We start from the raw sequence: 27,067 nt of genomic DNA, 5'->3' as shown, positions 1-27,067 counted from the left end.
TATTTATCTGTGTTTGTTCTGTGAATAGATAATTATGAAATGTTCATATGATTACGCTACTGCGTAATTGTATATTTAAATGTGTTGGTTTGTTCGTTCATATTTTTTACAATTTCAATTTGTATATATCAATGTTTTTGTTTAACTAACTTCTTTGTTAACTTTACTAGTTATCACTAATATGGTTTAGTACTTAACTCAAATGTTCACTCCTGCTTTTAAATATTGAATGTACCTTAACAGTGAATTTTGTAAAGTAAGTAATTAAGTTGGCAAATCAGGATAGTCTGTGATAACCTTTCTGTTGGAAAGAAAAACAAACATTGTACTTACGAAGATGTAAACAATATCTTAACAAGATATTGTATTTTGTTTTGTAACTTGTTGATGTTGTGTTATTACTATATAAGCACACACGAGGGCTATTTTTTCAATCTCTAGTAAAGTACAAATAAGAACATGAATATAAAAATTAATAAAAATAAATCGATTTATCAAAGTAGTCATTTAACAAGTTGACATACACGTTTCAACGACCAAATTTGGTCATTCTCAGTACACGTTTTTTTAAGACATCAACTGCTTGTGGAACTACACATTCTGATCTACTGTAGAAATAGTGTTAATAAATTTTGAATTACTGCCTTTAAATTTCCTTGTCAGGTAAAAGATGCCTGTGAGCTATATATCTATACAATGCTACTTTGTTAATACTGCTTTACTTGATATAAAAAATAAAAACTAGTATGGATTCCCCACTGAATCACGGGTCGTTTACTTTTTAAATCTGTTTTGTTTGTTCGCCTTACCTGAATTCAAAATTTCTTCTCAGTTCAATGGGACCCTGCAACTCATATAAGAATCCTCAGCACATTTGTAAATTCATTAACTTGCTATGAAGAACCGGTACGAATATTCCACTGAATCATTTTGACGCAACTTCTAAAGTGTATTGTTTTCAACTTTGCTGATACTCAACTAAAAATTATGGCAATGCCAACCAAGATACATATCTATGCTCCAAATTTAAATATTCCTCTTAAGAAACTTATAAATCTTCGAACAACACTTTATTTTTCACTTGCTAAACATTGTCCTAATGTTGCTAACTCAAGACACCACACTGATATATCACAGGAACAATCCTATGCTATTTCTACATAGCTGCCGTTGTGATTAAAGTATTTATCATACCTTGGCAAGAGTTTCCTTATGTCCTCCGCAAAGTAGATTTCTTTCTGATCACTTAGCTATGGACGCCATAAGCCTTTGTTAGCTTTGGGATGGACTTTCATCTCTATAATTTTGAACTGCACACATGTCTCGTCTCTCGTAACAGTTTTGTTCAGGAAACCCTCTCCTTTCGCGTCGTAGCGTTCCAAAAATTTCAAGGCCGAGTCTATTTGCTGAGACTTGTGGTGATCAGTAATCAATTTTTGGAACTCACAGTGGACAAAGTTTCTTGTACTTAAGCATTACAGTCAAAGATCCATAGAGAACTGATCTTGAAATTTCAGGGAAGACAGCAGACATTTCAGAAGACGAAAATCTACGTCTTTAATCAACCACATCGTCACAGATTTCCGCCCGTGACTACCATTGCCATTTACCTTGGTACGTCCCTTTTAAAACTTTCTGTGCCCTCGTACACACAACTATCATTCATTAAGTCCTCGCTGTAGAGATCAGTCATTCGATGACAAATTGTGGCTGAAGCCTCGAGAAAGCGATTTACAGCATTAGATCACACCTGGTGAGCTCTACGGTTACACTTGATGTTTCTACGTTTTATTCTCCAAAACTATTAACCTAGAGGTTGAAAAAATAGACATAGGGCCAAAATAAGATATACCATACATATAGTTTGTAAGTGTGTTGGTAGGTAGGTAAATACAGAGACAATCTTAAATCCTAAGAATTGTTTACTCGGGCTAAAATAGGATGTAGTGTAGAGGTAGGTAGGTAGATAGATGTAGAGGTCATCATAAGAATCGGTTACTTGGAATAAAATAGGAAATAATGTTGAAATTATAGAGACGCATAATGCTTGTAAATGAAAAAGTATCCAGTAACATTGGAGCAGATATAAAAATATGTTAATGTAAAAGTGAGTTATTTGGTATAATGTTGTTTGGCGCACTTTTAAAATTAGTATTAAAACAAGTAGTCTTATGAATGAATGAACTGGATTTTGTTTTTTGCTTTCATAGGGTTGTAAAATTAGAACAAATCGCAGTTATTTCCAGGTATATGCTGTTTTTTTATTTCGTGTTGTAAAAGAGTATGTATTTTTAAAAAAAAATGTTAAGTGGGTTAAAGTGTATATGACGTGGTTTGCTTAAGAATACTAACAAGTTAGTGTGTGTGTGTGTTTAAAGTAAGATTAGATGGTAAATGAGTAGCTACTTCATCGCTTTCTACGAAAAATTATATTCTCTCTCTCTTTTTTCCTATTGAAGAATAATATAATAAGCTTGTTTAACTAAATTTTAATTTCGTTTCAGCAGACTGGTAATTTAGAGGTAATTTTGTTATTCAAATTTCATTTATATTGCATATCAGTAAATAAGGTTACATGTGTTGTTTTGATGAAAGATAAATTGTACAAGTTTTTCAACTATGTTTATATTTTGATGGTTTCCAATATTGATGAGGTCATTATGGGTATATATATATAAGGTTGTAATAAAAGTAATATTTCACGTAGAAGGTTTTCAACATAATAAGTAATAGTGTGGTTTTATTCATATTGTTTAAATTATCTAAATAATATCATAAAAGTAATGTCCCTATATGCTACTTTTAAAAGAATTTAGTTAGTAAATTTTGTCACTTCTTAATCCATTATATTGATTTTATACAATACTCTTATGCTGTCAAATGGAAACCTATTCTCTGCCTTGTATCTTTGATCTGTGGTGCATAAGTTTAAATGTGTTTTGTGTATCTTCAGTCTAGTCTTTTGAGGTTTGCCCAGTTTGCATAAGATGTTTGTCGCCGCATGTTGAGAGTCCGTCTATGTTCGTCATTACATATTCTGTGTATTTGTTCAGTAAAACTTTCAGTTGACGTATTGTGTATTATAGGTCTCATTTTGTTCCGTTTTTGTCTTCAAATAATCTTGCTTTACTCCTTGGCTATTTAAATAATTAATTATTTTTTTTCGCTGAGACTAAATTTTCAGTTTGATCTGGAGTTCTTCATAGGAAGAAGCTATTTAAAAGGTATATTTATTGATGACTGATATCGTAAGTATTCTGATCATCTTTAATTTCCTACTAGATTGGTGCACAGTAATGCAGGATCTTGGTTCACAGGTTCAAATGGCCACAACTTACATGAAACTGAACGAAATTTATTGAAATAAAAACTAACATCATCAATATAGTTCTGCCAACAAGAAACAAGGTTATTTATCCTAGTAGCTTGAGAGTCTGCGGTTATGGATCTAATAAAATCTCATAACACATTCTGAGCACTGATTTGGTTATTGAAAACGTGTTCGTGCAAGAAGCAGTCCAAGTGTAGAAAAATATGATAAATAATGGGCGAGAGGTCTGACGAATATGTTGGACGAGGCAGTTTCGTATCCTAATGAGTGTTCAGCAATACAGTGTGCATAGCATTATTATCATTAACATGATTTGAGCCTTTTATGTTCAACAATGGTGGCCATAGACGTTGTAGATTTGATGCATTTGGTAATTTCCTGATAATTTTAGATCATAATGGATTCGCGTGGATTGAGGGCTTCACTCCATCTAAAGATAACTACACAATTGCCATGATCTTCGGGTATAACTGTTGTTTTAGAAAGTGTTTAGGAGCAGAAGCGCAATCTAGCTATCGCGCGAAATGTCATACAAGATCTTCAACGCGTTCTAAAACCGAATCTGTTCTATTGTGCAGGAGCAGCGTTTACCATCATAATCAAGATTCAGTGGTAGAGCGTTCACCTCTGGTGTAAGGGGTCCCTGGTTCGATCCCAGCTCACGCCAAGTGAACTTTATGGTAGACAAACACCGTGTGTGATTCTGCTGTTTCCTCTCACTTTCTTCATTCCACCATTCCATTCATTTCTCATCATCACAGTCTCCTTTAGCCTCGCCGGCACATCCGTGGGACGTAAAACTGAAAAATATTTCATTCATTTTATTTCATAATCAGATATTCTACCATTATTGTAGATAGTTTGCTGCAACAAAGAAGCTTCTATGCATCACGTTCTTCAGCTAATCTCTTCATCTTGACGTAGGAATTTTCTCTTTAATACCGTCCATCAGCTGTAGGCTCTTTCGCTCTCCTTTTTCCACTTCACTTTAGCTTCTATCATGTCCTTCTCATCGAATGTCCCAACCAGTTTCTCTTCCTCTAAATTGTACTTTTCTCCCTTCACTATTTCTAACACTTTCTCGTTACTCTTCTTCACGGCTGTATTTAGAAAGCCTCCAGTCTTTTGTTTTTCTTAATTAAAAGTACCAATTGTTCGATTCTTTGTACATTCTTGTGCTACGAATGTGTCCATCTTTTAGACATTTCATAATTTTTCCAATGCCATGCGACGGAAATCCCGTACAACTTTTCGCATCGTTGTCCCTGGGTCTGGATGTTCTTTACTTGGTAACCAGCATTAAACCAATGTTCGAGACTTACTGTATCTTGAGGCTGAAATACCGATGACAGAGCTCACATGCTGCTCAGCTGTCTATGCACGCTACAGTGAAGTTTAAATTCGTGGAGATAGATTCGACAGAAATGGTTTCAATACACAAAACGGAAACAATCCATACTTTCTACGAGGTGTATAGCTAAAATAAGTAACACAAGTTGTTGAACGATATATAACACGGTATATATAGATAACATCACTATGATCACAGTCATGTTTTACATTGAGGTACCCCAAATCCTGCATCACTTGTACAACAACTCACTGCTTAGCAAATAGTTATGAAGGTACAACAGTTAAAATATTTTGTTAAAACTAAAATTAAAACTAGTAGTTTAGCAAACATTCTAACTAAACGTTTCGTTAAGTGTGATTTTGCTATAATCTTGGTATTTTTGTTTCATGTTTGTGTTTTGTCGCTTTTCCAGGAATGAGAAAGAAGAAAGATATCATCATAGCATTTATCTAGTATATAGGGGAAAGAAGGGACATGTTTAATCTGGTAATAGATTAAGTTTAATAATAATTATAATAATAATAATAAATAGCGATTACCCAGGTTCTTTGTGATCCGAGATAAACCTAAACTCACATTTTCTAGTAATTACTGAGTTAAACCGTTGATTTGTTGATTCAGCATCCATTTTCGGCACCGGGGCTATATGAGATGTAGACTTATAAGGTGGAATACACATTTACGTAAAACGATCAAATTTCAAAGCCCTCCCACCGAGAATCGAACTCGAGATCACATGTACTAAAGGCGCGCACTCTAGCCGCTGACCAGTGGAGATGGCTAATAAACGATTGAGGGTTGGCGATTGGTTGCACTCTGTGCATCAAGTAATTCTTCTTCTTTTTGTCCTTAACCATAGGCTGGTTGGCAACATGGAAATTTTAAAACTTTTCCCTCCTTTGAAAAAGCTGTTTTATACTTTGATAAGGTCTCTTCTTCGTAACTGCATCTAGATATTCTTTCCTTGGCTTCCTCTTCTTGGTTTTCCTTTTGCCTTTTCCTTTATCAACACGGTGATCCAGAGTGCCGAATAAGATGGTCAAGCATGCTGTTTTTTCTTTTTCCTATTATCTTTATGATCTGCCGTCCTTCATTATCTTCCTTTAGTATGTCTTCATTCCTTTTCCTTTCGATCCATGATATGTGCAGCATTCTGCACAAACACCACATTTCAAATGCTTCGACCTTGGATATTTCAGATTTTCTCAGTGTCCACGTTTCTGATCCGTAAAGCACCACGCTCCATACCAGAGTCTTAATAAATCATTTTCGAACGCCCAACGACACATTTCTTAATATTAGTAGTCGTCGTTTTATATTGAATGCTTGTTTAACCTGCGCTATTCTTGAATTTACGTCTTTTTCACTTCTTCCATCCGAGGATAATAGACTTCGTAAATAAGAGAACGTCTTAACGTTTTCGATTTTCTCTCCATCTAGCCATACGCTTGCCACTTCCTTTCAAATAATTAGACACCATAAATATAAGCAAGGATAGGATTTTTATTTTTACCTTTATTTGAAGGTGGATTTCCCAAGTAAGGAAAAGAGTCTTAAAAATATACGCCGATCTCTGTGTATATATTAAAAACCTCTGTTATATTTCATAATTTTAAATCTTAAAAAAAAATATCCGCGGTCGTTGTCTTAGAGTTTTCAATTCAGTTCTTATTTATTATTATTATTATGATTATTATTATTATTATTATTATTATTACCTAATACATAGTGTGTAGTACATTACGTCTATAAGGAAAATAGATGTTGCAAAAGAATAGGATCGGTTGTATTGTACCAGTAATGAGATCTGATGGCATGAACTGATGAATTATTATGAAGGTTTCCGAGTTTGTACCTTATTAATATTTCACTTTTTTAGCATTAATCAATGAAACCAATTCAGTAACAGGAATGAATAGTTAATGTTCTTTAATCGGAATTCATTTGGCAAAATTTAGTCTACAGTTGCACCGAAAACAACTTAAGAGTCGAAACACAAACAAACAAACACATACTCTATGAATAAAAATACATAAATGAAATATACGTAATATTCTTTTGTGACTTCTATTTCATTTAGTGTTACGTTAATGTATGTTTTATTTTTAAGGAAAACTGCAGAGGTGACTGCAGTACATTTTTAACTCGCCTAAGCCGGTCCCAAGCCCGGTTGCAAAAGCAGGAGGGAAAATGTACGGCCAACTTCACCTGGAGAAAGATTCAACGGCACTGGAGTCAAATTTTACGAAGAGGACTACGATTGTGTAAGTTGAGCCTAAAATCAGTAAAGGTATAACAAATTAAAATATACATAAATAAAATTGTTATTTACGTTGACTGCCTAGTTATTTTAAATACTCAGCCATCTTTCGTCCTTATACTAACATGGCAATGTCTACAACATAGTGTGATAACGGATAATACATAAGTTGCGTATAAAGAGAACTATGCATTCAAGATAAATGACAGTGTTACTGTTTATTATTATTAAAGGTATATGCTCATTTTAAGTAGCTTTTACCTATGTTTCAAGGGACTTTCCACTATTGTAACTTATATTAAAAATATGAATCCATGAGTCGAGAATCGAATCGAACCCTGTGTAATATGCGAAATCAACTTCTACTTATAATATATAGGTAGATAGATTTATATGTAAAACTTACTAAAGAATTAGTTTAACTCCTTAAGCTAATATTATAGTTTAATTCAGCCATTAAAAAATAACATCGTTATTTTGATGTCACTTTTATCTAGGCTATTGCTTTTGTTTGTCTCTTGAGGCAAAGAAAACAAAATAGTCTACTTGGTAAGAAAAGTGGCTCACCTTGTGCTCTGCGTTTATTACTAGAACGGAATAGTTTCTTTTTCTCAGGGAATATCAGCACCATTTTTATTACTGTATAACCGGTCCATATCAGGTTCTGACTTGTCACACAATGTGTCCTCTTTTACTGGGCTGTCAGCATCGGTGGCACTCAACGTGCAGAGATTTTTTTCATTAACAAATGTTTATGTAGAATGGAATGCACACTGCCAGTTGAGATGCCACATGTCTCAGCTATATGGCAGACAGTCACTCACCGTTCTACTAAAATCACGGCATGCACTCTTGTAATCATTTCTGATGTGGTCACGTTGCAGCGGCTCATCTTTACAGGTCAGTCAACCACATTTAAAATTCATGGCATCATCTCTTCACTAGGTCATATGGGCTAGAGTCTCCAAGAGTTCCCACCATATCTGCATGTCCTTCGGTGATAGATTTTTCTTGAGTCAATATTTTATCACTGCTCGGACCTCTGATATTTCCATTTCTTCAAATGTGGCTACACTTCTTACTGATCACCAGCCTGTAACAAAAAAAGAGAAATTGTTGTAAAGTCTTGAAACTTTGTGGATATTAGTCTAAAGTATGCTCAATATTATGTATAAAATTACAAGTCTTTACTATCACTAGAAATGGGTCAGGAGCGGACCATGCTCAACCACCGTCGTATATTTCCTATTGTAAATCTTGTTTTCTTTAATTAACAATTAGTGCAAGGTATTCAGTAACTTAATTTTGATTTTTGATTACCCTTAATAATTGCGGCAAATGACCTGCCAATAAGGGCAGAATATCTATGATGATGATGATTAATAATTGTGTATTTTACGTCAATTCTCTATGTTTATAAAAAATACCATTTACATTAACAGCGGACTTCCACAATATGTCTTTAATTTATGTTCAATGTGGATGTTCCTCAATTCATTTTCGGCTGTTGTAAACACTAATTCCATTGGCAGATTTAACATTCCGCAAATTTAGTGAATTTTTGGACTAAGGTCATTGAACACTTATTGTAGCTTGTGTAGTTTGTCAATTAGATTTATTCTGAAAGCTAGTTTAAATTTTTGTTATAATCAAAGTGTGAATTTGTGAAATAATTTTCAATTGACGATTCAGCTCCAAGCGAAGGCAGTGTGTCCAGACCCAGTGTTTGAAGTAATGTAAAATATCCTCAGAAAACATTTATTGAGATCCTGTTTAGGTCCTTGATAAGACTGTGAATCTTAACGGTGAAGTTGTGTAAACTGGAAACAATCCGTGACAAAAATATAAATAATGCAATAAAATATAAATAAATATTTCCATTAATTTTATGTTTTTCTTGAGATGTTGATGAGAAGTTGTTTCATCTGTGATCTAGGATGTCCTTATCTAAGCTGAGTTTAGGTCTTTTGGGTCTGATGAAAATGGACTCAAAAACATTTCTTTCTGCCTTATTGGAATAAGGTATGAAAACGTAGTGCATTCTATGTTATGTCCTGTATCTTGCAGATGATTTGAAAGACCGGAAGTGGGAGGGGTCTCCCTTTCTTGATATATTCTTTAACCTTGGTTGAAATATTCCTTTAGTCATACCAATATAGGATTCATTACATTCACACGAAATATTGTAGATCCCTGAAACCAATTCATCTTTAAAATTATTTTTGTATGTTGATGAGAAACTTTCGAAAGTGGTACCAGATTTTACGAGAAATTAATTCCAAAGGCATTGCCTATTTTCTTTAACCTTTCAGAAATGCCTGGCCAGAGAGATAAGAAACCAATTTTTTGTCAACTTTCGTGTTTATTTTTGTTTTAAATAATAATATCCCCATGCTGAGCTTTTCCATTTTTTCTAGTCATTTTTCTTCCTTATTCAAAAAGTGTTTCGATCTTCTCATTGAGTTCTGTTCCTTTTGTAGAATACCTGAAGACCCTCAAAAGAAGTTTTTTCCAAATAATTTCTTTGATGGGGTGCAAATTTGCCGATTCTTTGTGAAAAAAGAAAAATAATAAAATCCGAGTTTTTATTTTATTTTTTTTTTTTTTCATGGACCGAAATGAAGAATTTGTTGTGCTTCCTATAAATGTGGAGGTCCAGAAAGTTAATGCTGTTTTCTGAATTTTCTTCTGTGATGAATTTTATACTATTGCGAATGCCCTTGAATTCTTTGATTAGGTCTGAGAAAGTGTTCTTATCTTTGTAGATCAAAAAATTCTCAACATACACTATCTACCAAAAAGTCACTGGTCATTCTGCTAGGACATCGCCGTAAGGAATCCAGAGCAACTTGCACGACGCCAGTCATTTGTTTAAGTGCAGAACGCATTATCAGTGATCGTACGTCATGCGAGGAGTCCATTTGACTGAGAATGGTACACAGATAAGAATTTAGTGAATTCGATAGGGAAGTCGGCATCGGTTTTCATAATGCGGGTTTGTCGAATCGTGCCGTTAGTGCCCAATTACGCCACCCAAAATCAGCGGTGGGTTGATGTAATCCTGAAATGGAAACATCACTCTGTCATCAGTGTTCCTAAACAACCCGGACGACCCAAGAAATTGACGGACAGGGACCGGAAATTGCTGAAACGAGTGGTATCCAGCAGTCCCCGTCAAACTGCATCTGTCATCCAACCGGAGTTCCACACTGCATCGGGCACATCAGTTTCACTGAACACTGTCAGGACAGAACTTCTTGCACTTGGTTTCCATGGTGGAGCAGGTGCCCACACGCCACATATCACTCCAACAAATAAAGCCAGGAGGTTGGCATGGTGGAAGGCTTATCGAAATTGGACCCTAGACCAATGGAAACATGTGTTATGGAATGATGAATCACGCTACACGTGTTCATGTCAGATGGTCGAGTGTGGGTGTGGCGACAACCCGGGGAACGATTCTTACCAGACTGCATTGTGCCAACAGTGAAATTTGGTTGTGATGGTATAATGATGTGGGTTCGGCTTAGGCCCGCTTGTTGTTGTACCTGGTAACACGAAGAGTGGAAGTTTTGGACAATTCAGTGCTTCCCGCATTGTGGAAATTCTTTGGAATGGACCGATGTTACTATCAAGATGATAATGCCCCTTGCCATAAAGCTGTCAATGTTATGTTGTGGTATTACGGGAACAATGTGCAACGACTCCAGTGGCCTTCTCAATCGCCATGGAACATCTGTGGGATGAATTGGAGCGGCGTTTAAAATCCAGACCAACTCGTTCAAATTTACCTGCCGCACTTGGAACCGCCTTGCAGGAGGAGTGGGTTCTCCTGCACTCATGGCTAAGAATTTTCTTTTCGAAATTATCCATAACTATATAGTTAAGTAGAGGAGAAAATGGGCTTCTCATCCCAAGATCTTTTTGGTTGTGAATATATTCTTCAAATTAGATTATTATTGTCGAGATAACTTTAAAGGAGTTTTATGACTTCATAAATGATGAGATCGGATACCTTGTTTCTCTTAGTTTCCTCTATGTACAGGATATAGCTAAATTGATTAGTATTGAAGTAAACACAGCTTTGACGTCCAGCGAAGGTAGATGTAAATTAACTAGTGATATGATGTCTGGAATGACTTCCATACCATTCTTGATGGAGTATTCAAAAGGTGTGGTGTCAGAAATGAAAGATGTTAGTGAATTAGCCAATTTGTAAGTTAAAGAATTTTTGCATGACATATAAGAGTAAGAATCTGCTGATAAGTAATACAAGTGGTGCTGGTGACGTTCCCAGAGAGGAAGAAAATATTCAATTAAAGTACTAAACATGGAGGCACAAGGTGAGTTACTTTTCTTATGAATACGTGCCCTATAGCTTCTATAAATACGTGGGTCAGTCAGAAAGTTAGTTGCACTTCTTCGTAAATATTTTCAGTTAAAGGCTACTTTGATGAAATTGTGTATCAACACTGCAGACATGTAGCTGTATCGTGTGACATAGCTTCTTTCACGAGGCAAGTGGAAGTGCTCTGATAATTAGTTGTAATAACGTGTCGACAGCTGTAAGTGGCGTCCAAATTGGAAATGCATGCAGTGATTCGTTTTTTGTGGGCGAAAAGGCGTAACTGCACTGAAATTTATCAGCATTTAAAAGTCGACGGCCAAGTAAATTGTCTAAAGGCATTGTGCAAGACTACATGCAACACAACAAACGTGCGAACTTCTGACAAAGTTTAGGTGGGAAGTGTGGGATTACCCTCCTTATAGCTCAGACCTTTCACCTTGTGACTTCCATGTGTTTGGTCCCATGAAAGACGAACTTCAAAATTACGATACCACTCGGATGACGAGGTGAAAGCTGCAGCCCAAGAATAGTTATCGGGCATTGGATAGGATTTCTTTGCAGAAGGCATAGAAAAACTTGTACCACGCCTCGACAAATGCTTAAATAACAGAGGTAATTACATTGAAAAGTAGATTGTGAATGGAACTTTACGGTACAAACAAAGTTATTGTAAAATTTCTATCCTGTTTTATTTTCTGAAGTAGTGCAATTGACTTTTTGACTGACCCTAGTAGATAATCTGGTTGATATTTTATAACCACAAATCCGAAGTTTCTGTTATATTTGTCCATATTGAATCTTGATATGTCTTTCTATTTTTAGTTTTCAATTGACAACTATGAAACTCACCATAGAGAATCTTACAAGTATACATTTCCCTTATTTGATTGACTTGTCGGAATTTAATGTCCTCAGTACCAAGGCTGTAGGTGACTGGGAGTTACCTCTTGAAGTAAAATCCGAGCCATTCCTCCGATTTATATGTGAGACTTCGTAACCTGACCAGGGTACAAACCCGGGACTGTGTGCATTAGCTATTTGGAGACAGGGAGAAAAAAAAAAAAAAAACGCCACGTTTGAATATAGAGAGGAAAACAACTGGCAGTCTTTCACTGAGTTCAGGGCCAGACAGTCTTATAGGTTCTAGAGCATATCATCCGAGTGTACCAAAAATCATGTGACTAGGTTCACTAACATTCTGCATGTAGGGTGGAATTCGCGATGGATAATAAACGTTTTTAAAATAGTGATTTTACTATAAAGGGGAAGACAAAAATTACTTTTTCCGATGTTGTTAATATGTGTTTAGTGTTGAAGTAGTTGTGATATTGATGTAAAAGCTAGAATAACTGTATAATAATTGATTAAGGTTTATTATCAGAAATAGTAGCTGCCAGAAGAAATGGAAGCATGAATAAATATAGTGGAGATAACGTGAGGTTTTCTATTAGTTGATGGAGTTGTCCTGTTAACACAGAATTATTATGACTGAGAATTGTACAGTAGCAGCTGACATTTAGGTTATTAAGGCATTAGAAGAGTAATCACAATATTAAGACCAGAGACTCCATCTTAAGCCTCGTGTATTATCTAATAAAAGTATCGATAAATTCCCTATCAAAAATTCACTACTGATCAAGATACTTTGGCTAGACCAGTTACACACAAAAGGTATAATAACAATAACACTGAACTATTGTAGATATTTGATCAACACCTGGACGCAGAATAAAGCCATCCGAATAAGAGAGGAAAAAAAGAAATTGTATGACGAAGAGAAACATTGAATCTAGAATGTAACATATTCATATTAAACACTAAGATAAGAATCACACGGTTTCAGAACTATCATAACAGCTAAGTGAATCTTAGTATTCCATTAAACAAACCAACATTTTGCACAAAATTTCTTTGTTTATAGAGAGACGTAAACGTTTATAGAAAAGAAAATTCATCAGAACCAAGGACTCAAATTAAATTTAGCTAAAGGTAGTATAGACAAGCAATGGGATGAACAAAAAGAAATAGATTCGGTATATATTAATATGCAGTATAGAATGCAAGTCGGAAGCAAAGCTTATTATGCAAGTCTCAATCTTCCGAGAAGTAAATTAGTTTGTAAAAGAGTCAAAGTATTGTACACTCGTACACTCGCACAGTCATGAGACCTATGGTGACCTATGAGGCAGAGATATGGGTTTAGACAAGGAAATACGAAATGAGCTTGAAAACATTCTAATGAAAATATATACATCTGTAAGGCAAGATGGAATCTGGCGCATAAGATACAATGAGGAGTTAGATATATTAATAAAAAGAGAGGATGTTGTAAGGCAAATAAAGATTCAAAGAGTTGAGTCACTGAGTGACCTGCAAAGACACGTGAATGCCAAAAAGAATATACAGTGTGCGGCGGTCTAATATCTCGCGAAATATACAGATCAGCAAAGCAAACAAAAACACGTGTTAAATAGTTTTGGAAAAAACTATCCAATGATACCAAACGCAACTTCCTGCCCCCACCACCTTTGGAGGTACCAGGGGGTAACTTTAAAATTTTAAGTGGGAACCCCCATTTCTTATTGCACATTTGGATTCTTCAGAAAAAGGGACAGTGATTTGATCAAGAATTGAGAATAGTGCCTTCACAGATAGCGCTTAAATCGACACACAAAACAGGGAGGTACCAAAACGTTATGGAAATGGAAATTGTAAGACCTGTACTCTGTGGCCATACTGTTGGCGTACTGAACTGCGGAGTCAGAGGTTCTGAGTTCGATTACCGCTCACAGTAACATTTTTATGTGTATTTTTTGTACCCAAATAATGAATTCGTTAATTTTAACTGCGATAAAATAATGTATTTGTTCATAATTTATTAATTTGCAAGGTTTGTTTTTGTTGTAAATAACTCTATGAACTCTAATGCTAATAACACTATTACTAAAAACCACCTCATAAAGCTAGTTTGCAAAACATTTATCGAAATTTGTATTGTATGTAACTTGAATAAATTACTACTTGAAGTTAAAACATATGGACTTATTATTTGGGGAAATAACAAAAGAAAAAAAGGTTACCTTGAGCTGGTATTCAACTGACGATCTCTGAATCCGCAGTCCAGGACGCTAACTTTATGGCCACAGAGGACAGGACTAACAATTGGCATTTTCATAACGTTTTGTTACTCCCTTTTTAGTGTGTCGATTCAATCGTCATCCATGAAGGCACTGTTTTCAATTCTGGGTTAAATCACTATCCTTTTTTTCTGGAGAATCCAAGTGTGCAATAAGAAATAAGGGTTCCCATTTAAAATTTTGAAGTTACCCTCTGTATCCCCGAAAGGAGTGGGAATAGGGGTTGCGTTTGGTATCATTGGATAGTTTTTCAAAACTATTTAACACGTGTTTTTGTTTGTTTTGTTGATCTGTATATTTCGCGAGATAATGGACCGTTCCGGGACTTTTTCCGCACCCTGTATATAGTTGTATCGAGTTTTGAGGTAATTGTCTACTTTTATAACTGTTACTAAATTCCACTTGGTGTAGTTGAACTTTTGCTTTTAACTAATATTCAATGAAACACCAGATACAGTACGAAAGTTAACAGTGGGCTGAAGAAACTACAACAAGAGAAAATAAATGCTTGACGCCTACCCTTCATACTAACAGATAAAACAGGATTCGCTCAGTTCAGTAAGAGAATTACTTCTCTTACCTTTCAGAAATAAAAATAAAAATAGTTTTCTATTGAGCTGTTGTTCCTATACAGGGTGCGGCACGTAAAACCGGCCCGTCGTAATATCATGGTATATTGCAATTTTGGCGACAATTAAATTACTTTCAGTTTCCTACCAAGAGATGGCGTGTCGAACCGGGATCAAGACACGTGACCTGCAGGTGCACATGTAAATCAGCTGTAGCCGCAGCCAGTGAAACGTGTCCAAACCAGCTGAGAAGTAAGCCTCATTGTGTGAAGTCGGGTGAGTGTGTGATAATGCCGTACTCAATAACCGAGCGTTTTGCCATTGTTGAAGCGTTCATTCGTGCTGGACCTTTTGCGAAAACAAAGAATTTGTTTCACGAGAAATTTCCAGAACTGTGTGTACCAGCAAAAAGCACCATACAGGATTTGATTGAAAAATTGCGGCGTATAGGATTTGTTCAAAGTACTCCCAGGAACAGAACACATCTACTAAATACGGAGGATACTTTCAGGATGGAAGACACTTTCAGCGCCTACTGTGAAGGTGAGTAATCATATTCAAAACATTACATTTCATTTTATGTGTTGAATTTGTTTAATCATTGATTATGTTCATCTTCTGATGTCTCATAAAGGGATGGACCGTTTTACGTACCGCACCCTGTTAAACCATTCTGATATTGCAGGCACTTAGTTTCATCTCTTGCCACTTTTCCATGTCGACTCTCAATGTTCCAGAGGCAAATCGACTTCATTCTTTTGCAGAAACTAAACACTGAGTGAACTGATTGATTTGATTCGATTTTGAGTTTAACATCCCTTTCAGCAGCAAGGCTATATGAGACAGAACTTACTGATTAACGTGGAATCCGAACCACATGAGCTCCCGGGTCTCCTACGCCAAAGGCGCGTAGAAACGAAGGAGCTCATGAGTGAATTGATACTAGGATGAGAGTAAAGATACATTGTCGAACGGATTCTTTAGTTTGATTTGATGTGTTTCGAAGACGAATGGTAAGCTGGAAAACATATTTCTGAGGTGCTTGGTGAGATGCAGTGAATATTAAAATAAACGATGGCACAATTTCAATAATTTCGCGGTATTCAGTGCTCCTTTGCATTATACTAGAAAACGCTACTGCACATGCTATGGGAGCTATGATCACTTCTCTTAGGATAAATGATGCTGTTAAACTGTTAATAAAAATATAATGAGATGAAATGGTAGGAGGAATGAAGTGTGGAGTATGAATGCTTCCTTCCTAGAGGTCAAAAAATGTTTTATCTGTAAAACTAAATGCTGTCAAGTAAATGGTGCTTTTTCAAATGATATAAACAAAACGACGATTCATTTCGGTATATACACAATTTGAAAAATAGCTCAGATAAAGGGTGATATTTACCAACAAACCCGTTGAATTTTTAGAAGTTGTTTTACGTTTCTTGCCTTATTACTTATTTTCTGGGGTGAAAAGTGAATCGGAATCAGATCAAAAACTAGCATATGTTCAAATAATAATCGTTTATACTGTGGGTGTGATGCCTGCTGGGGTCAATTGCCTCTGACACAAACCCGAGCAGTGGTTCGAATCCTGCTTTAAACAGTAAATAATGTCTCATATAGCCTCGATGTTGAAAACACATTCAACTCAAATTAACCAAACAATAATCATGTTAATAATAATAATACAAATCACAATAAAGTAATTTACTATTAACTGTACTGTTTCGGTGTTCCCTGACACCTTCCTCAGCAGCCTGGGCAACTCACGTGCAATTCAGCTCATTTCTTAGAATTTTGTCTTGCACTATTTCGTATGACAGCAGACTGTAGGCAGATTATACGAAATTTTCTAACAAAAAAAGAGCATCAACATCATCAGCCAAAATTAAGAAAATTGAAATTTCAGAGTTTAAAAGATTGGTTGGACACAATGGAATGCTGGTCATAAAATCAGATAAAGAAGTTACGTTTACTAGTTTAGACAGATAGGATTACGCAAAAATTAAGAACTAAAACTAAGAACAACTACATCATTTTAGTTCCTATTCTTTGAATGAAGTTCACGGAAAGTAAATAACTTATTCGATGAATCGTAGGTCATAGACGAAAAACTAGCTAAGAGTCTAAAAACACATCCCCCATTTCTGCTACTAATCTTTGGTTTACCGAAAGTGCATAAAGAAGGTGTCCCTATATGATTCATAGTTCCTGATAGGAAGTTTATAACTTCCATTTACAGAAAAGCGAAGTGGTTATCCAATTATAGGCCTATTTTTAAACACGGAAGAAAACAAATATAAATAACAGTGTTGAAGTTAAAATAGGAAGTTGCTCATTAGTCAATGTCAGTAGTTGAAAATCAACGACGTTGGACTTCGTGCACGTGTATAATTCCACTCCGGTCAGTCTTGCTATCGAATGCACTCAGAAATGGCTCAAAATCAATCCCATTCAACGATTTAGAAATAAGGGAAATTGTAAAAATTTTGGAGCCTTGCCTTACCACCAGCAATAACACTCACTGAAAAAAAAAAAAAAAAAAAGCCAGGAAGGAATCGTCCAAGTCAACTGTGATTCAGTAAATTTTAACGCTATGGAGGATGTGCAGATGATTAGAGATTCAAATATCAGGAACAACACAAACAACACAGTGCAAGAAAGTCAAGAAACACATAATACCTTGTCGCCGCATTAGACGGAATTACCAGCATTTGACAGCGTTCGAAATGCGCCACCACGAGTCCAGTTGGGTATTTTGTGCGATTGAAAATCATGTGTAACATTCTGTTGTAACTGTAACCCGATGTTGGAACTAGTGGATGCATGAAAACAACAAGCATGACATGAAGGTTCTGGTCGATCACCACCGATCAAAACACGGGAGAATCGTCGCATTGTGCGTGAAGCATTACGTAACCCTGTCATGACTGCCATCCAAACAAAATAATAAACTCTGTAGAACACCTTATGTCCCCTACGTAGTTTTCCAATAACATCAGTGCATAAGCGAAAGCGTATGGAGTGGCGTCGCACTCGGGTAGCATGGAATCCTCATGAATGATAGGATCGTGTTGAGTGACGAGTCTCGATTTTGCAGCAAAATTTTTACATAAAGTTATCGGTAAGTTTTGAAAAATTGTAGTCTGTACACCCCCTTTTTTTTTCCCTTTTTGTTTGTTGATAAAAGAGACTCATTCAGGAGTATATCAAGCAAATTGTGAATGTTGGGAATATTATATTAGAACGACAAAAAGAAACATAGATACTGAGTTAAAGGAACACATTAGAGACGCATGAAATTAAGATACTGCTGTGACAGATATCTTGAAACGTCTGTATTTAGACACAATAATGGATAGTTCAAAAGTGTTACGTAGATCGTCATCTCACATTGAAAGAAATGTGTATGAATGACTTTTCATCAGAACAAGGATTCGAAGTTTGAATCTGGACAAGGGGAGCTATCAGTGGGATTTCAATATGAAAGTAATAATGTTTATTACTCAAATGAAGCTCAATATTCACATACAGATGAAGTGAAAGAGAAAATTATCTATATTAGGCATTTTGTAAGCCAAACATACTCCTCAGAATCCAGAAATAGGTTTAGTAACTCAAATCAAAATACCAAAACTTGAACAACATACAAGGAAGCCTCGCAACACAAATAATTGAAAGAAGTTTTTCACAGTAACAACACTTTCAAAAGGTGATTTTAGTGCAAGAAATTTACATGACCACACTAACAAGTTTTTTTTTTTTTTTTTTACTTTTTTTAATATTATATTTGATTTGATTTTTTTATACCGTGCACACGAAATATTGCAAAATATAATTCTTAGTTTTACAAGTTAGAAAAGTTTTTTTTAGGTTTTAAGTTTTAAGTTTTTAATAGAAAAGTGTACGTAAGTTGCAGAGATCTACTGAGAAAGGTGTCATGGAGCGCCGAAACAGTACAGTTAACACATTTCAGTCGGGGCGCTTTTTTGTAAAATTTTATCCCTCAGTTCGGTGGTTCCTATCATGTTTTTCTACAGGCTAATTTTTTTAAAACTCACTAATTTCATTTGGGTTTAAAATTTCTAATTGAAGTCCGATTTTCATGGGGTTTGTGGCAAATTATCAACGATTAATGGGAGATTTATGGTACTATGTTTATTGTTTTAAATTCATCCGGGGTAATATCGACCACGTCTCAAGAAAAACAGCAAATATTCGCAAGTGTAACTTACAATGGAATGAGGTTTTGGATTTTTAAAGTGAAATTGCAGAATACAAATTAAGTATTAGTGAGAATAGAAAGTAAATGTTAGTGGTAATACCCATAAATTACATGTTGAATAGCTATAGCCGGTTTTGTGAAACAAACGACGAAGAGATTTCTTGGGCGACCTAACGAGTCGATAGCTTACATCTTCCACAACCACCCCCTGCGGAGTCCGATGCTTCCCTGTCTCACTTCGAAGCGATTCTGTTTCTTCCACTTTATTCAGTAGCGACCATATCATGTTCCTCTTTAGAGCCGAACGTGAGACAAATTTGTTTCTAAATTCCCTTTGCGTAGCAACAACAGATTTCGTTCTCCAAAAACTATTAACGATAAACTCATGTTGCTCCAAAGAGTTCATTATTCTCACTGTGTCCTGATCATACTCACACAGTAGCACAGAACTATAAGCACAATTCCCAATACAACGACCCAGCTTCCTGTTTCTTATTGACCTTGGCCGTGTTGCCATCTAACGAAGAAAACTCAAATCTCCGCACTGCAACGGACCTCATTCAGACTGTAAGATACACTGGCGAATATTTTCTGTTTTTCTTGAGGCGTGGCCGATATTACCCAGGATGAATTTAAACCAGTAAATATACTTCCATAAATTTCCCATCCATCTTTGATCATTTGTCACAAACCGCATGAAAATCGGACTTCAGTTAGAAATTCTAGATCCAAATAAAAGCCGTAAGTTTAAAAAAAAATCACCCTGTAGAAAAACATGGTAGGAACCACTGAACTGAAGGATAAAATTTACAACAAACTGTTTCGGCGTATCATGACACCTTTCTCAGTAAATCTCTGCAATTCACATACACTTTTCTCACTGGTTAGATTTTTACTTTGTAATATTTCGTGTGCACGGTATAAAAATACGCACGTATACAACAGAATACACTATATGCAAGCCATTTATATACTTCAATCGCTCCAACCCAATAATCGAGAGGAAAGGCAATGAATTAAGAAGATAGAAATATCTTATGCGCAGCTTGGACAGGGAATTTGTTCGAAGAATTATCACAAAAGAATTAAAGATGGGGAAAATCTGTTCCAAGGTTATGCCGAAAAATATCTGGCAGAAACAAAGACAGCGCTTCAAGAATTGTGTGCGGCTATGTTAAAATACATCGAAAAGGATCTAGGCTAGCTGGAATCTGTAATACCTTCGACTAAACATATATCATTTCCCTATAGCCTAGAGACTAAGCAGTAATCCATGGAGTAGAAATGCCCTGCTTTCCCAAGATCGAGAAAAGCACGCACTTACGCTCAAAACTTCAGCAATGCTGCTTGTGTTGTTTGACGAACATGGAATTGTAATAGTTGAGTGGCTCTACTAGAAAAATAGTCAATCAGCACTACAACGTCCAGATTTTGACCCCCGTCGCAAAAAAGGTGAGGAGAAAGAGGTCTCAACTGCGGAAAAATGGATGAATTCTACACCAGGACAACGCATCGGTCAATAAGGTCCTGTCTGCCTGCAATAAAATTACTCCTCATACTCGTTGAATCTGTCAATACATGGCTTTTCCTTCTTTTCCGTAGACTTGAGTCTAGGATCAAGGGAACTCGTTTTGCCTTAATCGAAGAGATTGGGTTTTCTCTCAGGATTCTCCCATTTCCTCCCACATTCAGCCATTCAATTTTATTATCTCATTCATCTTACTTAGCTTAAAGGGCATAAATAGGGGACATAAAACTAGAAAATTTATTTTATTTTATTTTTAGGAAGAGGCAGATCTCCTAATTCAACTCATAGAAAATGACTGCAAGTATTGTTTCCAACAGGGCAACAGCATATGCACCTAACATTTTAATTTGTTCCACGGTCCCCTACGAGTTCTCAGACCACCAATCAGGGTTGTTATATGTTTCAGTAAATTAGCAGAATGCCCGTTCTTCCTACTGAAAGAATAAGATGTATTGAAAATATTTGAAAGGTAAGTAGAAACTTTTTCTTCTTTTTAAGATACTTGTTGAAGCAAGTTTGATTTTCTCTGAAGTTATGTAAACCCTCACACAATTGTCAATAATAATATTTTATAACAGGAATAAGGCTAATCGTTTTCTCACAATCCAAACCGATGGATTTACCCAATTCATGCAAATCGTTAGGCAAAGTCTTTACAAATTCAAAATATGAAATTACGAGGACCAGAAAGAAATAAGTGGCAACATATAAATTGTTCGTGAACCTTGTATTGTACAATCATGAGACTTCTACAGGCCTTCAACGTAATCCCCTGCAGCATGTTGCCAGATGTGGGGGAGTCGCAGAATACCAGCAGCGTTGCCCTCTTTGTGGATGTCTGCAAGAGAGCGCCCTATAGCTCGAAATATGGCATCTCCGGTGAGAAAACGCATCCCTCGCAGTGGTTCCTTCATTGTAGGGAACAGATGAAAGTCATGTGGACTCATGTCGGGTGAATAGGGTAGGTGCTCTAGAACCTCCCACCCCCATCATGCAAACACGTTCCTCATAGCAACTGCGTTGTGACAACAGGTGTTCTAATATAAAACAATGAGTGGATTCCTTATGTAGTTGGGTCGTTCCTGCGCAGTGCAGGACGAAGATGTTGTTCCAGAAACCTGCGGTAGTACATTGCATTTACGGTCTGGTTCGGAGGAACTATATGTCGTAATATGACACCACGTATATCGTATGCCACTATCAGCATCACCTTCACATGGGTCGGGGAAATGATGGGTGGCGCCATTTATTTCATTGGCGCTTAAGTTCTGGCTCATAAGAGCATGCCCATGTTTCGTCAAGTGCGATGATCCTGTCCAGAAACACGCCACCTTCCCGCCTGTAACATGCCAAATTGTCACCGGCGAGAGCGTATCTATGCCATTTTTGAACATCTGTTAGGTGGTGCGGTACCCACCAGGATGCAATTTTTCGGCAACCAAGGACATTGAGCAACACATTCAACGCTGTAGTGGGATGTTCCTACCTCGTTAGCCAATTCCCTGGCAGTCTACCTCCTGTCCATATACAGCAAAAATTGAATCAATTCAATAACTCGATTGTCGACCCCATGTCGACCTCCACCTAGTTCCTGTTGCACACTATCACGTCCTGCACGAAACGTAACCCAATTCGCCACGGTCCGATACGGCAGTGCTTCATTACCGCATGCTTCAGGTAGAACAAAGTGAGATTCCTTGGCGTTTTTTCCACGAGTCGCTTCGATCTTTATCAATGCATATTGTTCTACCTTGGAAAACAGCCCTTTTAGAGCGCTGATTTGACAACCTACATTCAGCACACTCCACTACTATCACTGCAGCACCTACACTAGCACCGCCATCCGAGTTGTATAGCTCCACCCACCCTCTACATGTGTTGCTAACAGCAGCTCGAACAAAAGTCCCCGTGTGGGGAGAAAACAGTGTTGCTTCTTTCCAGAACTCATAGAATATTATAGAAATTCCCCTTTTTATCGTTTAGAAGAGGAATTTTCGAAAACACTGAAGCACGTGTTCGCTTACTTGTAATGACGAGTTTATATACCGAGTTTCATCTCTCTAGCTAAAAGGGTTTGTGAGATGCATATCCTTGATAAAAAATTTCTCTCCTTAGGATATTATTTCACTTAAAGCGAAATTACAAAACTTCATGTCGATCCACATGCTATGTTAAAAAATTCACGTTTCAGGTTTCAAATAGTACAGTTGCTTGTCGTGACAAAAGACATAATTACAATATCGATTTCACTTTTATATATTGACAGTGACTTTATAAGCACACTTAAATATTCATTCTCATTATTCTCTACGGAAGCACAGTTGCTCAGTGGTAGAGTGCTCCTGGGGTCCCTCGTTCGATCCCCAGCCAAATAAGTTTATGGTGGACAACACCGTCTCCGTGGGTTTTCTCCTTAACTCCCGTATCCTCTCACTTTCTCATTCTACTAATTATTTCGTCATCATTCACTTGCCTTAATCATCCATCTAAAATATTTTACTATTTTTTTTTTTTTTTCAATATTCAAGGTTAGCCTAAATGATTCATCAGGTTTCAAACCACATTTTGTTTACAAGTATACGACGTACAACGACGGGTTATACATGAAGATACGTACACTCACTAAGTTTCTGGTACATTCTATAAATGTTCAATGTGTGCGTCCTTCGTCACCCAGTACTTACCCAAACCGTAATCCTGATCCCAGCCCCCGCCAAGTGAACTTTGTGGTGGACAAACACCATGTGCGTGGTTTTTCTCGGGGTTCTCCCGTTTCCTTCCACTTTCTTCATTCCACCATTTCATTCATTACTCATCATCACCGTCTCCTTTAGCCTAACCGGCATAACCGTGGGAAGTAAAACTCAAAGATTTCATTTCATTTTCCAAACCGTCATCCAGTTCTTTCATACGATTGCTAATATGTTTTCGTTTATGTCCGTCACAGCAGAAGTCCTGTAGTTAATGCAGCGTTGTTGACATTGGGAGTACATAAATTTTCTTCTTAAAATAACCTCACAGAAAGAAATCACATGGCGTGAGATGTGGCGACGTGGGTTCCCTTGCAGGGACGGCCCTAGGCAATTTGCCGCCCCTTGCAATGACATCATTTGCCGTTCCCTCTTTCTCCAGAAAGAATAAATCTTAAAAAGACACAATTTTAAGTAAGCTACTCCATCATGAACAACGAAGGGAAGGGAAAGTGCACTCACACTCAGAAAGGCCTAAACACTACAAATACAATTTCATTGTGTTTGTTTTTTCTCTAACCAATAATCGATTATGTTAGACATAAAGCAAACACACCTGCAGAGAAAATAGAATTCAATATCGAGCTTCAATCTCAATATATCAATTTGCAATTCCAGTGTAACTAGCTCTTTTATCTTTATTTCTTGATTTTCCTTCTACATTTGTTTAAAATTAAAAAAAAAAAACTTTTTCCACCTTCAATGACATGAAAATTATTTGTGATAAAGGCAAAACTAGTTTTCATATCAATACTGTGATAACTAACTAAATAGAACAGGTGTTCGCTACTGTTCGAGAATTGTGTTCTTGTATTTGATAACAACCAAGCAATTCATGTTGGAATTTGTCTGACCATTTGCTTTAGCACTATCCATGTGACCTCAAAATAATGCAACCCAAACATGATATATGAATGTACTATTCAAATTGGTCTACCATCATTATTAAGCTTGTTTCCAACAAGAGAGATTTATTTTGAATAATATAGTTATGACAGGTTTTGCTGCTCTTCGAAAGTTAACGCCACGTGTAAATGCACATGCATGTATGGTAGAGCTCGGCCCAGCGGCCTTGATTGAACCTAATGAATCATTTAGGCTAACTCTGTATGATTTCCAAAAGATACCTATGACATTATGGAAAAGAATAATACAATGTAAAATTCCCTTACCAAAGGTAAACCCTTTCTTCCTTCGCCTTTCCTTTTTGGAGCTCCGAATACGCGGAGTTGTCTAGACAGTTACGTTCACTTTTCTAGGACGTCATTCGATTGACAGCGCTCTTGTCATCCAATGTGAAGAAATAAAATCGTTTGTTCGTTCATTTTGAGCTCTCTCGAGGTTTCTTCTTCCTTGGCGTAGATCATTTATCCACATCGCCAATATGTTTTAATTGAAGCCTTAGAAGTTAATGTTGAAACGTTTCTTCTTGATTTTTAGAATCTGATGGAGTTTAAAGTTGTTATTTTTATTTACTATTGAAGCTAGATAAGTTGGTTTATATAATAGAATTTTTTCTTATATAATCCTTTATTGACACATCTTTGTTGTTGATAATGCATATTTCTTAATATTTGGCCATCTTATTTCTATTTTTTAAAACATAAATGCGATCAAAATTGTTAAATTTTCGTGTTGAGATGAAAATTATATGGTTCAATCTCCCAATATCGTCTTCGCACCAACAAATATTTGTATCCCTCTTGTTTATAAGATTAAAATTAACGGAAATAAAATCATAGTATCAATCTATCTCATACGCCAACAATCTCTATTTTTTTAAGTATACATTTTAGATTCATTGCCAAAGAAACTCATCATTGTTGTGCTTGCTAAAGAATCTTATCATTGTTTTGTTACATATCATGGGCCGGTCCTAGGCAATTTGCCGCTCCGTGCAATTGGATCATTTGCCATACCCTTTCTCCAGAAAGAACGATTTTAAGTATGCTATGCCATCATGAACAAGAAGGATGAGGAAAATAGTACTCGCACTAAGAAAGACTTAAACGCTACAAATGCAATCTCGTTGTGTCTGTTTTCTTCTTTAAATAATAATCTGTTATTTAGTAAAAGATAAACCAAACATACGTGCAGAGCAATGATGGTAATCCTTTCTATAGAATTCAAGATCGAGCTTCAATCTCAATATATCAATTTGCAATTTCAGTGCAACTACCTCTTTTATCTTTATTTCATGATTTTCCTTCTAAATCTGTTTTTTTTAAAAAAATAAGAAAAACTCGTTTCTATCTGCAATGAGAAGGAGCTTGTTTGTGACAAGGACAAGGCTAGTTTTAGTATCAAAACTGTGATAACTAACTAAATGGAACAGGTGTTCGCTACTATTACAGAATTGGGTTCTTGTATTTGACAACAAACAAGTATTTCATGCTGGGATTTGTTTGATCATTTATTTTAACACTGTCCATGTGACCTTAAACTAATGTGATATAAACATGATTTGTGGACTAACTATAAAATCGGTGCTAAATGTCAAAATTGAAATGTTGAGTAAAAAGCCCAGATTTTACTTGAGAGCTAAAGCACACAGGTCCACGCGCATTCTTCTGGCGATTATTGGAACTACTTCTCCAGTGAATACTAGATAGCCCGATTTTAACTGAGCAATGTTAGGCACATAGCCTACATTTTTACATTAAACTGAACTTTTCATTTTTGGCACTTAGCACAGATATCATTTTCAGTCTACGTTTATGAATGTGGTATTCGAATAGAGAACAATTTAATAAATTTAGCTATCATCATCATGAAGTCTGTTCCCGACAAGAAATATTTATTTTAAATAATATAGTTACAACAGATGTTGTCGCCCCTCGCAACTTGCTGTCCCGTGCAAATGCACATCTTGCACATATAGTGTTGTAAATAGAAAAAAAAAAGTTCGCATTTTTTCAGAAATGTACATTTTTTTTTTACAAAAAAAAAAAACATTGCCTCTCGTTTTCTTCTAAATTTCGTTTTGTTTTTCAAATAGTCATTTGTAATGTATCTTACGTCATTTAAGTCTGAAGTATTTTTATGTAGGTGTAATTACCATAAAATGCAACATAAATTAAATACTAGATATTGATACGGTACAAATATTTTACAATTTATATGAATAGCGTACCTACTAATAATTCGGGTTTCTGTGGTGTTTCACCAATATCAACCAAGAAATAAAAGTATAAATGAACATTTGTTTTTATTCTTGAAAGTAGGCCTTTAATAAGTACGAAAATAATATCACAAACAGTATAAAATGCAAATAACTTGTCTAAAGGTAAAAACTAATACTAATTTGCCTACTAATATTTTTCTGAATATCATATATAAATAATTTGTCGACTAGATATATGATATGCATTGCCGGCTCTACCATATGTGCAACACGCGCATTTCCACGGGGCTGCAATATCTGTCATAAGTATTTTATTTAAAATAAATATTTCTTGTTGGAAACAGACTTTATGATCATGGTAGTTAAATTTACTAAGCTGACCTTCTATTTGAATACTACATTCATAAATCATGTATAGGTCGCATTAGTTTAAGGTCACAT

General features: G+C 36.0%; 1 long non-coding RNA gene across 1 annotated transcript in view; it reads right to left on the bottom strand.

Moving 5' to 3' along the window:
• Nucleotides 1-6,602: 6,602 nt before the first annotated feature.
• Nucleotides 6,603-27,067, bottom strand: part of LOC145662052 (uncharacterized) — a 63,242-nt gene continuing 42,777 nt past the window's right edge. The window contains exons 2-3 of the long non-coding RNA XR_014126965.1: nucleotides 7,513-8,038; nucleotides 6,603-6,960 (exon numbers count right to left, since the gene is read on the bottom strand). This is a non-coding gene — a long non-coding RNA (uncharacterized LOC145662052). The remainder of the gene's footprint in view (nucleotides 6,961-7,512; nucleotides 8,039-27,067) is intronic.

Source organism: Thermobia domestica, chromosome 10 (genome assembly GCF_964235325.1).
Source record: "Thermobia domestica chromosome 10, izTheDome1.hap1.1, whole genome shotgun sequence".
Lineage (NCBI taxonomy): Eukaryota > Metazoa > Arthropoda > Insecta > Zygentoma > Lepismatidae > Thermobia > Thermobia domestica.
The sequence above is the reverse complement of the archived record's forward strand: the minus strand, read 5'-3'. Positions and strand labels throughout refer to the sequence as shown.